Raw genomic sequence first — 15,527 nt, forward strand, 5'->3', positions numbered from 1 at the left:
CACACACATATACACACATACACATATGTGTAAATATACAGACGTCTACTTCTTTGTACAGGGTCACCAAAGCTTGAGCTATTAATGGATAAAAATATCAAACAATACTCTAGGTGCCCGTTTTTTCATTGTGTTTTCTATATCAGAATAATACTACTCTTTTTCCTTTGTCCTCTAGGAAGAAGCATTTTCATTTATACACCCAACACATCTAAACTCTGAAACTTAGTCTACTTGTATCTTCTTTGTGTTTATACCTCTTCTATCTGCGTGATGGGCACTTTGAGGTCACATCTTGGCTTGACTTAATACTCAGTTTTTCAAACAAAAACTAATCTAGGTGCTGCTATAAATATATTTTTAAAATGTGATCGACACCTACAATTAGTCGACTTTAAGTAAAGGAGGCCTCAGTAATCTGGCAGGCCAGATTCCACCAGTGGAAGGACTTCAACAGCGGTGCTGAGGTTTCCCTGAGAGATGCTCCTGCTGTGCACGGCAGCATCAACTTGCGCCCCAGAATTCCCGATCATGGAGATCAATAAAATCTGGATCATTTTTCTATAGGATGCCTTGACAAATTATTACAAAAGAGTGGCTTACAGCAACAGGAAAATTGTTGTCTCATGGTTCTTTTTTTATTAAATCGTTTTTATTGTTATTCTATTACAGTTGTCCCAATTTTTCCCCATTTGCCCTCCTCTGCCCACCCACTGCATGGTCCTTAAATTCAGAAAACTGAAATCATGATGTTAACATGATTGCACTTCCTCCAGAGGCTCTTAGGAAATTCTGCCCCTGTCCTTTCTCAGTTTCCGGTAACTGCAGGCTTTCCTTGGCTGTGGCCGTATCACTCTAATCTCTGCCCCAACTGTTCTATTGCCTCCTATTCTTTTCTGTCTTTTCTGTATAGTCTCAAAACTCCCTCTGCCTCTTTCCTATAGAAATACATTTGATTAAGTAAAGGGTCCACGGGGATATTTCAGGATGATCTCCTCTAAATGCTCTTAACAAAAATCACATATTTTGCCACATAAGGTAATATTCAGTTTTTGAAGACTGGGACATGAAATATTTTTTTTTTGCAAACCACAGTCCACTCTCTTACTCCTCAGGATTCACATCTCTCCTACAGGTAAAAATATATTTACCCCATTCCAATATACCCAAAGTTCTCAATCATAGCACCAATTCAAACCTTAACTATTATCTAATCATTCAAATCTGATCATCTAAATCATCCAAATTAGGTATGAGTGAGATGCTAAATATTATCCAACTTAGTATAAAATTTCTCTCCTTCACTGGACCTGGGAAATTATAAAATAAATTAAGTGTTTCAAAAATACAATAGTGGATGGGCCTAGTGTGACAGCTATAGGCTTCCTTATTCTAAAAGAGAAAATGGAAGATAGAAAGGATTTACCAGTCCCAGCCAATTTTGAAATCCAGCAGGGCAAATTCCATTAGGTTTCAGGGCTTGATGATAATCCTCCTGGACTTGAGACTCTGTCTTCTGGTCCTGTGGCTTGCTTCTCTTGCTTTGCAGCTCAGTCTTACATGCCTAATGTTCTGCCCTCTGAATGGCAGCACATATTTGCATGTGAATAGTTTCATCAACCCCTTCTCTGCCTGGAGGATTTTAGGAACCTAACCAACTTGTTGCTTAACAGTTCCTTCCTCAGTTCATCTCTTTCTCCCTGCATTTTGCTACAAGCATCAATATTAAACCAGGCTTCACCTTAAACACTGTCTGGGAGTCTCCACAATTGAATATTCAAGTTTATCACTTACAAGTTGTGATTTCCACACAAATAGAGGACACAATTCAGCCACATTTTTGGCTCTATATGACAAGGATCACCTTTTGTCCACTTTTCGATAACATGTTCCACATTTCCTTCTGACCTCCCACCAAAACAGCCTTTGTGTTAATAAGTTTACCAACCTGTATTTCTGGTCATCTGTGCATTCTCTAAGATGAAAGTTTATCTACCATATTCTTCATTTCTTTGTGAGTCCTAACATCCAATTCCAAAGCCACTTCCACATTTTTAGGTACTTGTTATGCAGCAGCAACCCATTTCTGGTACTAAAATACGTATTAGATTTTCAGGACCACCATTAAAAATTATCACAGTTGGGGAACCTATGCACCCCAATGTTCATAGCAGCACAATTTACAATAGCCAAGAGTTGGAAGCAACCTAGGTGCCCATCAGTAAATGAATGGATCAAAAAACTATGGTACATTTACACAATGGAATTCTATGCAGCTGAAAGAAAGAAGGAGCTACTACCCTTTGCAACAACATGGATGGAACTGGAAAGCATTATGCTGAGTGAAATAGGCCAGGGGTTGAAAGACAAATACCATATGATCTCACCTTTAACAGGAACCTAACCAACAAAACATACACGCAAGCAAAATATGATAAAAAACACTGAAATTCAGAACAGGCTGACAGGGACCAGAGGGGAGAGGGGAGAGAATTTCAGGGAAAAAGGGGAGAGTTTGCAGGAACTAGTGTAAAGGACACATGGACAAAAACTAACAGGGGTGGAAATGGGAGGGATGTGGGGAGCACTGGGGGGGGGCTGGGATGAGAGTAAAAGAAAACTGTACTTGAAAAATAATTTTTTAAAAAAATCTGAAAAAATTATCACAGTTGAATGGCTTAAAATAAGAAAAATTTTATCGCTTATAGTTCTGAAGGTTGGAAGTGCAAAGCCAAGGTTTCAGCAAGGCCGCACTCCCTCTGGGGGCTCTAAGGGAGATTCCATTCTTCTTAAAGTTCCTGGTGATTATAGGTGTTTCTTGGTGTGCAGCTGCATCACTCCCGTGTGTGTTCCCATGGTAACTTTAGCTCCTCTTCTCTATGTGTCTTCTCCTTTGTATGTCAGTCTCAAAACTCCCTTTGCCTCTCACTTATATGGATACACATAAATGTACTGAGGGTCCACTCAGATAATCTAGAATGACTTTTAACTCTAAAGATCCTTAACCTAATTACATCTTTTGCACATATAAGGTATTCTTTATTTCAAAATACAGGGTTTCAAGTAAATAGATCAATTTATCAGAAGGAGACTTTCATAATTAATTGTCCAGTTTTGAAGTGAACATCTCCTTTTTTATCCTCACCCAAGGACATGCTTAAACATCAACATGAGACAGAAACACCTATTGATTGCCTCTTAGGTGCCTCCACCTGTGACTGAACCTGTAACACAGATACCCCCCGACCAGGAATCAAACCTGCAAACTTTTGGTTTATATGACAATGCTGCAAACAACTGAGTTACACTGGTTAGAGCAAACATTTCTTATTTGTATTAATTTTCTTGGATCATTCTTTTAATCACAGAAACAACTAATTTCTCAAATAAAAAAAATCCTGGCAATAATTTTCTAAATTTTCAAGTGTCAAAACCTATTTCCATTTGGAAGAGAAAGAAAGGTTTAGCAGGCATTTCATGTTCATTTCTCCTTTCCAAGGACTGTCCCTCATCATCCCGCACTCATGCACGGTGTCTGGATCACTTAATTCTTGTGCTTAACCAGACATGGGTAGTCTAAGCTGTGACATTTCATAAAACTGTTTGGTGTGGGGATGAGGCAAAAATACTTCTTCACAGTAAGGGATGACCATGTATTTATTATTTTTATTAAAAGGATATTTGCCCTTTTTTCTTCCAGGGGTATTTTGAAACACATTTGAATACCAGTTATTTTTAACAGAATAATACAATAGAACCTCTATAAGTTATTGAAAAATAATTAAGTGAAATGTTGAAAGTAAGTGAAGACAAGAATTGAAATGCCATGCCAATTTTATGTCCAAAAATAATTGTAAGTTGCAAGACACAAATCTCTACAAATCTTTTGTTGAATGCAAACATTACTTTTCTTATGTAATTTCTCACAGAAAGGGAAATAAATAGTATAAAAACAAGGATATCTAATTTTTGTTATATTTCTTACTTGCGTTTCCTATGAGCCTTTTTCAGTAAACTGAGAGATTTTTTTCTTTTTATTTTCTAAATGATTTAATTTTGTTACCACAGTCTTTTTTTTGTAGACTCATACAGCAATATAATTTGCTTAGACATTATCTAAAGTGACCCTAAGCCAAATTAAATGTCTAAAAACAAAATGCTGTATTTTATTTTTAATCGAAACCATGCTGTTTAAAATTCTAAATTACCTTTATACATTGTTAGTGATCTTCAAAGTATGATTTGAATCAAGACCTTATATTTGTGTGCTTGATAATAACCTGAAATGGTCCTCGTTTCTGACACTGCAGGTGTCTGATAGCTCTGTAAAAGACAGAACATCATTATTCAGGCAAGGTGACAAGGATAATCACTTTCTATAATTCATGTTTAATACCTGAAGGCCAGGGAGGAATCATTATGTCCTTGGTCCAAAAATTTTAACCACACTACATCATCTTCCACCCAGAAAATATTTGTGAGAATTACAAGAGTGACTCTGGTTCAAAGAGACAGCATTAGATTTTTGTCAGCTTTTGAAAATGTTGTAATTCAAAGTACTACTTGAACTGCTATAAGATGCAATACAGGGTTTAGAGCTTCCTACCAAGACTGGCTCCCTTTGAAAGTTTAGAAGTGTAATGAAATCCTTTTATCTGCACCTTTTGTCACTGACGTGACATCTCATAAAAGTAATTTGGAAGCATTTAGAATATAAAATACAGTTATGTTTCTGCTTAAAATCTAGATTTGATTTGAAAATATGTGTTTTTTAAGCCAATTCTTCCTTTTATAACTGGTGATAATTTGTGTAAATAAAAAAATGTAAATGAATGCACTTTATTAATAAAATTAATGAAAATGAGGAAGTCTCCATATAAAATATAATTTTGAATTTGCTTAACATGTAAATGTGATATAAGTTGTTTATTCATGGCTGTTATCATGATCACTTAGCTGTACTTGTATAAATGCTTTACTCACCAACGTGATGCTGATCAATATCTTTATCATATAAATGTGTTCGTGAGTGTGGAGTATATGCTATGTTTTATGAGTCACATTTTCCTTTTTCTTTTCCTGAGATTTCCAAAGATAAGCATGTATATACTGAAAATTTTCTTTGATATAAAACATTGCTGCAGTCCTACTTCAAAAAAATTATACTACTGATAGGAATTTTAGATATATTTTCAGATTTTTTAAAGCTACATTAGTTTCAGGCATCATTCAGCTTATTAATACATATCTCTAAGAATCTCTCCTCTTGAACATTCTTTCAATCTTCTAGCATTGAGTCTCACATAGACCGTAAGTGATTCAGAAAAAGAGTTGGTCTTTCTCTGGGCCATGGTAATTAGACCTTCATCATCCTCAAGGGGAAATCTACACATTGATTGAAAAACAAGATCACATAATTAGGGATCATTACTTCAAAAAGATTAATTTGTTCACTGAACATTTCTAGGTGCTTGAATATAGAGAAAAATATCTCTGCCCCTTGAAGCTTATATCTTTGTGGGAGGAGATAAATAACATTAGAAGCCTTAACCAGAGCAATTAGATAAGAAAAAAAAAGTATCCCAATGGCAAAGGAAGAAGTAAAATTGTCACTGTTTGAAGATGGCAGGATATTCTATAAAGAAAACCCAAAGGACTTCATAAAACTGTTAAAATCAATATAGTCAATAATATTATAAGATACAAAATTAGTATAAAACTCTGTTGCATGTCTAGATATTCATAATGAATTATCAGAAAGAAAATAAATAAAGTTAATTTATAATTGTATCAAAAGATTAAAATATGTAGGGACAAATTTAACCAGGTAGGTAAATGACCTATATAGTGAACATGACAAAACATTAGTAAAAGAAAGTAAAAAAGACACAAATACATGAAAAGATATCCCATGCTCATGGATAAGAAAAATAAATATTGTTAAAATGTCCATACCACACAAAGCAAATTACAAATTTATTGCAATCCCTATTAAAACTCCAAGGCACTTATCACAGAACAAATATGGCTAAAATTTGTAAGAAACCATAAAGAACCCCAAATAACCAAAGCAATCTTTTTAAAAATAAAGAAATGAAGACATCAAGCTCCATGATTTTAGACTAATCACAAAACTATAGCAATTAAAACAGTATGCTATTGATATAAAACCAGACACATAGGTAAGTGAAAAAGAATAGACAGCCAAAATTTAAGCCCACACATTTATGGCCAACTAATTTACTACAAAGGATCCATAAATATATAATGGGGAAGAATAGTTCCTTCTAAAACTGAGGTTGGAAAAATTGGAAATCATATGCAAAATAATGAAAATAAACTACCATCTTACATCACACAAAAATTATTTACAAATCATTTATCTGAGAAGGACTAATGTCTAAAATATATAAATAACTCATAAAACTCAATAGAAAAAAAACAATCCAATTTAAGAGGAGGCATAAGATCTGAATAGACAGAGTTCTAAAGAAGACAGATGGCCAATAGATACACAAGCAGTTGCTCCACATCATTAGCCACCAAGGAAGCACAAATTTAAAAACCCAATATGATATCATCTCTCACCTGTTGGAATGACTATGATCAAAAACAGAATAACAACTGTTGGCAAGGGTGTGGAGAAAAGGGAACCCTAGTGCACTGTTGGTAGTAATAAAAATTGGGGAAACCACTGTGGAAAACAGTATGGAATTTCCTCAAAAATTAAAAATAGAACTACTATGTAATCCAGCAATTTCATTTTTGTGTATTTATGTAAAGAAAAAAAAACACTAACTCAAAAAGATATATGCACTCCCATTTTCAGAAGAAAGGATAAAGAAATTGTGATTTATATATATATATATATATATACACACACACACACACACATATATACACACATACACACACATACACACAGGCAAAAATTTTATTTGATCATAAGGAAAAATATTTTACCCTATGTGATAATATGGATGTAATTCAAGGACATTTTGATAAGTGAAATAAGTCAGACAGAGAAAGTGAAACACCATATAATCTCTCATATCTCTCCCTCACCCCCTCTAAACAAGACAACTAAGCTCATGGTTGCAGAAAACAGATTGGTGATTTTCAGAGATGTGGATTAGGAGGTTGGAGAAATGGGTGCACTTTTTGTGTGTGCTTTTTTAGTTTAATAAATTAAATAAAAATACAAGAATCCAATCTAATACAAAAGGTCTATTTTGACCATAATAAAATGCATTTTTATATTTGATATACCTTTATGCTTTATAAAAATAACATATAATTAAAGATATAAAATTATATATTTAATTATATGTTACTAATTATATATATTTATATATATAATTAAATATATATAATTATAATCAAAACAAAATCTTATATAATAAGAATCTTAAAAATTCAGTTCAGAAATAAACCACAGTGATAGCATTAGACTATAAAAATTTACACAAAACAGGAATATTTATAATAAGTCATCTAATTTTTAGTTCTTGAAGATAGAAAAATATAACGAAGCAAAAATATCATTGTGGGACAAACTATTTAACATATCCAGGGTAATTATTTAAACTGAAAGTATAAAAGCAAATTGAGCCCTGGCTAGTGTAGCTCAATGGATTGAGCACGGGCCTGTGAAGCAAAGGGTCCTCGGTTCAATTCCCAGTCAGGGTATATGCCTGGGTTGAGGGCCAGATCCCCAGTGAGGGACACATGAGAGGCAGCCACACATTGATGTTTCTCTCCTATTCTTTCTCCTTCCCTTCCCCTCTCTGTAAAAATAAATAAATTTTTAAAAAAGCAAGTCGAGTTGTAAGCTGACATGGTGTAGCAGAAAGAAGTTGTGATGGTTTTAGGGGTGATGTTGGCCTGTTCCAACAGGACCTGTAGAGTTCAAAGGTTTACAGCACTTCTTTAATGTAGTCACTTTTGCTCTAAGTCTCATTAATAGTGATTCTTAGTTTTTAAGTATAAATGACTTTCTGCAGATATATAAATGCGACTTTGTATAATCATATTAAACATATGCTAATATTTCAGTAAATAAACTGATGAAAACATAAACTGAAGTCAAATAAAAAATTAAGTAGCCTATTCTCAACACTGGGAATTTTTCCATATGTGTAAGTTTTTACATCGTACACGAAACTTCATCATGTAAAAACTTGTTAAATAGAAAACTTATATGAAAAATAATTAAAATTAAATTTGCAAGAAGTAAAATATTTGTAAACATTCATAAAATCTGTGCTATCTTCACATTTAAGTCAACTTTGGATCTTTATTAGGCAAATGAAATACCAACTATGTTTGAAATCATATAAACTATCCCAAGACATTTTCTATCTACCAGCTCTAAAATTTATGATCAAACTCCACATACTTATTTAGCACATCACATAGGATCACATAGCATGTGTCAGCCACTGTCCTAAGTGTTCAGCATAAACAAAACCTTTTTGGTGGAAAGCAAAAGAAAAATTATCTTTAGTCTCACATTCAGTTTGAGGGGATAAAATGCTTAAGAGAAGCTGGAAATGACAACTAGGGATAAAAGGTGGCCAGACAGAATGGCTAGTTAAGAAGATGTGCTGTCAGGAGGTAATATTTAGATGGCGTAATATAAATACATGATGAAAGAATGTTGCAAGCAATAGGAATAACCAAGTCCAAGATTTCATAGCCAGAAACCATTGCGACTAGTTTCGAGGAGGAACATAAAAGACATTACTGTGGCTTGAGTGTATGACTATGACTAAGGGCAGAGTAATAATGTGAGACAAGAAGAAGAAAAGGGAGACATCCAGAATACAAGATTTGAAGTGTACACACAAACCACTTCATACAGGCCTGCATGACGACATGGAAAATTTAGATCTTATTCTAAATGTGAATGCTTAGAGAGAGCTATGTAAAGGATTTTAACTAGAAGAAGTATAAGATTGCATGTATATTTTAAAATATCATCCAAGGATAGAATAATAAAACAACAGAAACAGAAGCAGGGAAAAGGAGCAGGTGAGTATTTCAGATGGAGCAAGGTGACATGAGTTGGTGGTCGCTTGGACTGGGGTGGTGACAGCAGCGGACTGTGAGGTTATATTTCGGCATTAAAATCAAACAGAACTTGCAGATGGCCTGACTAGGTGGGGTATAAAGAGTAAATTTACTAACAAATGGTTGGTTATAGTGAGTTGGTGCTTGAGGAAAGAATAAAATATTCTGTTTAAATTAAATTTGGGATACTAATTTAACATTTATAAAATATATTCTATTTTATCTAGTTATCTTATTAAATTTATACCTTTTTTTAATTTAAAGAGTGGGAGAGAAATATCAATGGATGGTTGCCTCTCATGCGTCCCCTGCTGGGAACTGGCCTGCAACCCAGGCATGTGCCCTGACTGGGAATCGAACTGTGATACTCTGGTTCACAGGCCCGCACTCGATCCACTGAGCCACGTCAGCCAGGTCAAATTTATACCTTTTGAGTCATTAAAATCTGTTTAAATTCCTTGTTAGGTAATTTTGTCTCATTCCCTGTTTGAAGAGGATAATTATTGAAAATACCACAAAGGCTTGTTTCTGAAAATAAGTCATATACAAAATAACAGCCTTAGAAAATGGCTCCCATAGACAGTATTATACTGAGATGCAAGTTATTTTTCTTGGTATTCTTATAAAATCTGTTCAGAGGGGAATATTTCAAGGTAATTCTGTAGACATGCTGTGTTATTACAGTCATTCCAGCTAAGAATACAATGTAGTGATTATTATATTTTTATGAACTTGAACCCCTTTTATATGCATATAAATGTTGCTTAGAAATTGACTATGGTGACTGCCAAAAATAATTCAGCATGAAAAAAATACTCTTTGTATTTTTTGAATCGGAATAAATCAAACAAAGTATCCTTATTCCTTCAAAATTAAACATATTTTCCTAAATTGTCATGCACAGTGTGAGTTAATATTTGTGAAAAATTTTTGAAGTCCTAGGAGAAACACCATTATGATTTTAAATGTATATATATATTTAAATAATAATTTTTAAAACCTTGTAGATTGAAAAGTACTATCACTTGTATATATTTAGGGAAGGCATAAATCACTTGATAGTGTATATGTAATAGAAATAAAATAAAAAGTCACACTACCTAAAAGTAGCATAGGTCATAGTAAATGTAAATTACATTGTAAAACTTCCAATAAGTTTTTGAGACTTTGTATTTTTATTTTGTACTTTTTAAGACAAATGTAACATCTCATTTTTAAGGCTTTTAAACATACAGGTGCAGCCCATATTACCATATTTGATGAAAAATGCAAATTTATTATTTAAATAACCATTTCTATTTGACTGAAATTTTAATTATGACAAGATAATTTCTTTCTTCAAATGCATTTGGAAAACATTAAAATAAATAAGCTAACATGAAAGCTTTTGTAGCTCAGAATAACTCATATACACCTTTAAGTTAAAATAACTATTTATTTTCTAGTTACCAGTAACAGACTAAAGAAATTCTGCCAGAGTAAAGAATAAAATAAAAACAATCATAAAAGCCCTTACAGATACTACCACTACTATATGATCATGTATATCTAGACTATGTATCTATATAGACATGTTTTTTATTTCTAAAAAATCAAATAAAATATTTGCTCTTTAGCAAGGTATTCTTTATTCAATATCAATATGGACATCTTTGTAGGTTAATATATGTCTGAATTATCCTTTTGATCTGTCACAAAGAATTTGTAAATTTATTACTGTTTTGTTCACATATTTCAACATTCACTGTCTCTCTTTTAAGACAAAAGCCAAAATTACAACCTGCTTAAAAATGTGTGCCAGAATCTGAAGAACTTTGTTAATGATGTAAGAAAAGTGATTATGACAATGAATGTTTAGTGTGTTCTTAACCTTGCACTAAATTTCTTCTTAGAAAAACCTCCATGACTTATGTTTACATTATTCACCCTACTTTAAAATGAAGAAACTGGGATGCAAAAGTTTAATTTTTTAATAGTCATCCAATTAGGATTTAATTGCAGGAACCCTGACCCAGAAACTGAATTACTACTGTATCATAATAGGGTGTTTGTGTGAAGTGTGGGTTGTCTATTACTACATTGAGCCTCATGCATAATGGTGAACTCATTCCCTAATATGAGCACTGATATATTCTTAACCCCCAAATAGCAATATACTAGTAGAAATAAAGCTCAAGTTCAGTTAAACCTCTGTTCATGGCTGGGATTTTCAACATGCCTATCCCTGTTGGGTATTTTGGTGAGAAGTCCTTAAAATGAGTCAATTTTCATAAGGCTTTTGTGTAAAACAGTGAAATAGCCATCTTTTCCAAAGAGGAGCAAATGAAAAACATTGGGGTGTGTCTACAAGATGAATCTCTGACTCACCACAAACTTTTGATTTCAAGCCCTAGTATGAGAGAAATGATTAAAAAGATTAATTAAACACATTATATGAACTAAAACATTATCTTCAGATGTAAAAAACAAAACAAAACAAAAACAAACCTTGCTTTGAGACCCAAGCAACAAAAGGGAACTGAAATCAAGGCACAGTGTCCTGTTAACCACCTTCTTACCAACATTACATAACTGTCATTCAGGACCATAACCCTACAATGCCATTTTGAAGATGAAGGACTTTGACATGTAGCTGATGGCACTTGGCACCTGGAAGTGCTACAGAGGGAGAGCCCAGCTGATGTCCATGACTAGAAGAATTTGTCCTGTGTAAACCAAATGACCTGGGTCCCTTAGTACTTTAGAAAATGGTTGGGAGCAGAACAAGAATTAGAGGACCTAAACTGATCAACAGAAGTTAGATTTTAAATAGAAATACAAGTCAACATTAAAACATTAGCAAATGTAGATTTTCAAGATCTTCAGTAGATTGAATAATTAGTAGAGTGTCCCTAGAAAGCCATTGATGGAGTTGACTTTTGATGGAAGGAATTATGCCACAGAAGAAATATTTTATTTTATTTTAAACTCTCAGAAAATTATTTCTCAACAAAAATGCCCTGTTTGCAGACATATTTGATTAGCTTATGTCAGAAGCGTAAATTCTCATCTCTGACTCAACCAGCCATTTACTGTATGGTCTTGTAGTGAAACATGTCACTCATTAACTGAAAAGTGAAGAAAGTAGTTAAACATCGCTAATTTGGAGGACAGGTTATCCTCAAGAAAATAGTGATTTATGGGCTTGGAAAAAAAGCTCTCATAGACAAGCCAGTGAAAGTTAAAACTGACTTTGGCATTATGTTAATAACTACCACTTGTTTTACACCTAATGCTCATTATGATAATAACAGTAATGCCCATTTAATTCAGTCGTGATGATTAAACAATGCAGGTAAATCATACTAACATTCATAAAGCACTTAAAACATGCAAGACATCATTTTATTTTAAGAACTTTACATATAAATTTATTTAATCCTCATTTAAAATCTACATGATACGAACAGTTATACCTACATTAGTAAAAATGATAATGACAGAACTCATAGAGCACTTAACATTTGGGCCAAACACTGTTCTAGGTAATTACCTACATTTTTTCAGAGAGTAGAACCTGAAGTACATAGAAGGGAAACAGTTTGCTGAACACCTCCCAGGTGTTCATGAAAGAACTAGGCTACTTAGTTAATATGTGCAACTATTTGACCAGCACCAAATTTTACGCATCTCTGTATATGTGGAACTGTCTTCCCACTAAAGAGAACACTCATGTAACAGGGGGCTACTGTAGGAAGTGTTGGATGATAAGAGATGTGGAGAGACTGAAATGATGCAGCATCCAATTCTTTAGCTCCTTGCTTCAGCGAGGCTAATTTGTTTTCTGTGCATGATACATTCATGTGTTGTTGTTTTCATAAAATTGCATTTGGATAAATAAAAGTTTCTCAAAAAAGTTGACAGCTTTGGAGAAAACACACATTATTTCCCAACACACTTCATGTCCTCTATTTCATCATCTTATATAAGTTTCCAATTAGTTTCCCTCACCAAAACGTAATACCTGTACAAGTTTAACCTAGACCTTTACCTTTAGCTCTGATTTCTATTCTTAAGGTTAAGATTTGCCAAGATTCTTTTAGCAGGAACACTAACTCATTCTATTAATCATCTTGCCCTTCTAGGATCCTTGTATCAGTTATGATTACTATGGTTGTTGCTTTATAAAAAGCCATTTATTAGATCATAGATAAATAGATAGATGATAGATAATAGAAGTCTCACATACATCTAATTTTAGAAATTTATAATTTAACAATAGCATATGTAAAGACATGATAATAATGTGAAAATAATACTAACTGGTTGCTCCTTCATACAAAGAATGATTCCCATTCACATATATATATATATATATATATGTATATGTGTATATATGTATATGTTTATATTTATATATTTATATTTATAATAAAAATCAGCTGGAAATATGTCTCTTTGATATATTTCATTTCTTTCTTTTGTTTATTGTGTTGCCTTAAAACACATATATCAGAGAACTTTTCCCATTGAAAAAAACTGATGATAGACTTTAAACACACATTCAAGAACATATTCTGGTAAATGACCTCAAGGAAAAGCACAGCATGAAACTTTACCAAGTAAAGCAGCATTTCTATTTGCAAAATTTAGGTGGTAATGACATCAGAGACTTCCGCCAAGATGGAGGCATAGGTGGAGACACCTTGCTTTCTCACACAACCAAGTTTAGAGACAACTAAATATTAGCAATAGAAAACATAGCCAGAACACAGAAAATTGAACTTTTCGAAAGTCTGATAACAACATATTCTTCAGCCTGACCGGTAAGAAGGGCGAAACCAGCATCTGGCAGAGCGGGATAGCACAGGAAAACTCCATCAGACGGACTCAGGTGCGCAAATCCAGGTGCAGGGTTGGACCTAGTGAGAGACCCAGTGAGCGACCTAGGGGAAACAGCGATGGAGCAGGACTGTGGGTTGACTGTGGTCACGCATTCTAGACAAACGAGGGAGTGGGTGATTAGACAGGACCCAGCAGGCCTCCAGCTGCAGCAGAGGGCGCCACCATTTCCTTGCTCTGACCCCGCCTCCACATACAGCATCATAACCCAGCAACTCTGAGTGGCCTGGAGCTGGTGAACCACCTAAGGCTCTGCTCTTCACCCAGCGGCAAGAAACAGCAGAGGGGGCCGCCATTTCCCACCTCTGACCACGTCCCCACATACAGCATCACAACCCAGAGACCTGGGAGTCCAAGGCTCCGCTCCTCAGACTTAACCTTACTTAACGGGCTCGAACAGACCAAAAATGGCTCAAGAAGATCTCAAAGCCCCAGACCCTATAAATCTAAGTGATGAAGAAATAGCAAAACTCTCAGACACACAGTTTAAAACACTGGTGATCAGGATCCTCACAGAACTGGTTGATTATAGCCACAAATTAGAGAAACATATGAAGGCGAAACTAATTGAAATGAATGGAATTGCACAGGAAACCAATAGCAATGAAAAGGAAACTGGGACTCAAATCAATGGAGTGGACCAGAAGAAAGCAAATAATGGCCAAACAGAAAAGAGTGAAGAAGCAAGAATTCAAAAAAATGAGGAGAGGCTTAGGAACATCCAGGACATCTTTAAACTCTTCAACATCCGAACTATTGGGGTACCATAAGGGGGAAAGGAACAGCCACCAGTAGAAAACGTATTCGAACAAATAATAAAGGAGAATTTTCCCAATCTGGCAAAGGAAATATACTTCCAGGAAATCCAGGAAGCTCAGAGAGTCCCAAAGAAGTTGGACCCAAGAAGGAACACACCAAGGCACATCATCATTATATTAGCCAAGATTAAAATGAAGGAGAGAATCCTAGAAGCAGCAAGAGATAAGGGGACAGTCACCTACAAAGGAGTTCCCATCAGACTATCAGTGGATTTTTCAAAAGAGACCTTACAGGCAAGAAGGGGCTGAAAAGAGGTATTCCAAGTCATGAAATCCAAGGACCCACATCCAAGATTGATCTATCGAGCAAAGCTTTCATTTAGAATGGAAGGGCAGATAAAGTGCTTCTCAGATAAGATCAAATTCAAGGAGTTCATCATCACCAAGCCCTTATTATATGAAATGTTAAAGGGACTTATCTAAGAAAAAGAAGTTAAAAAAACATGAACAGTGAAAGGACAGCAAACTCACAGTTATTAACAACCACACCTAAAACAAAAGCAAACTAAAAGGACAGCTAGATCAGGAGTGGAAACATAGAAATGAAGATCTCAAGGAGGTTAGCAACAGGGGAGTGGGAGGAGGAGAAGCGGGGAGAAGGTACAGAAAATAAGTAGCATAGACAGTAGATAGAAAATAGATAGGGGGCAAGAATAGTATGGGAAATATAGAATCTAAAGAACTTGAGACACATGGTCATAAAGTAAAGGAGGGTAATGGTGGGGACAGGGGGTAGGGTGGAGGGGAATAAAGGGG

The sequence above is a fragment of the Artibeus jamaicensis genome, unplaced genomic scaffold (assembly GCF_021234435.1).
Source record: "Artibeus jamaicensis isolate MK-2021 breed Jamaican fruit bat unplaced genomic scaffold, CSHL_Jam_final contig_388, whole genome shotgun sequence".
NCBI classification, from domain to species: domain Eukaryota; kingdom Metazoa; phylum Chordata; class Mammalia; order Chiroptera; family Phyllostomidae; genus Artibeus; species Artibeus jamaicensis.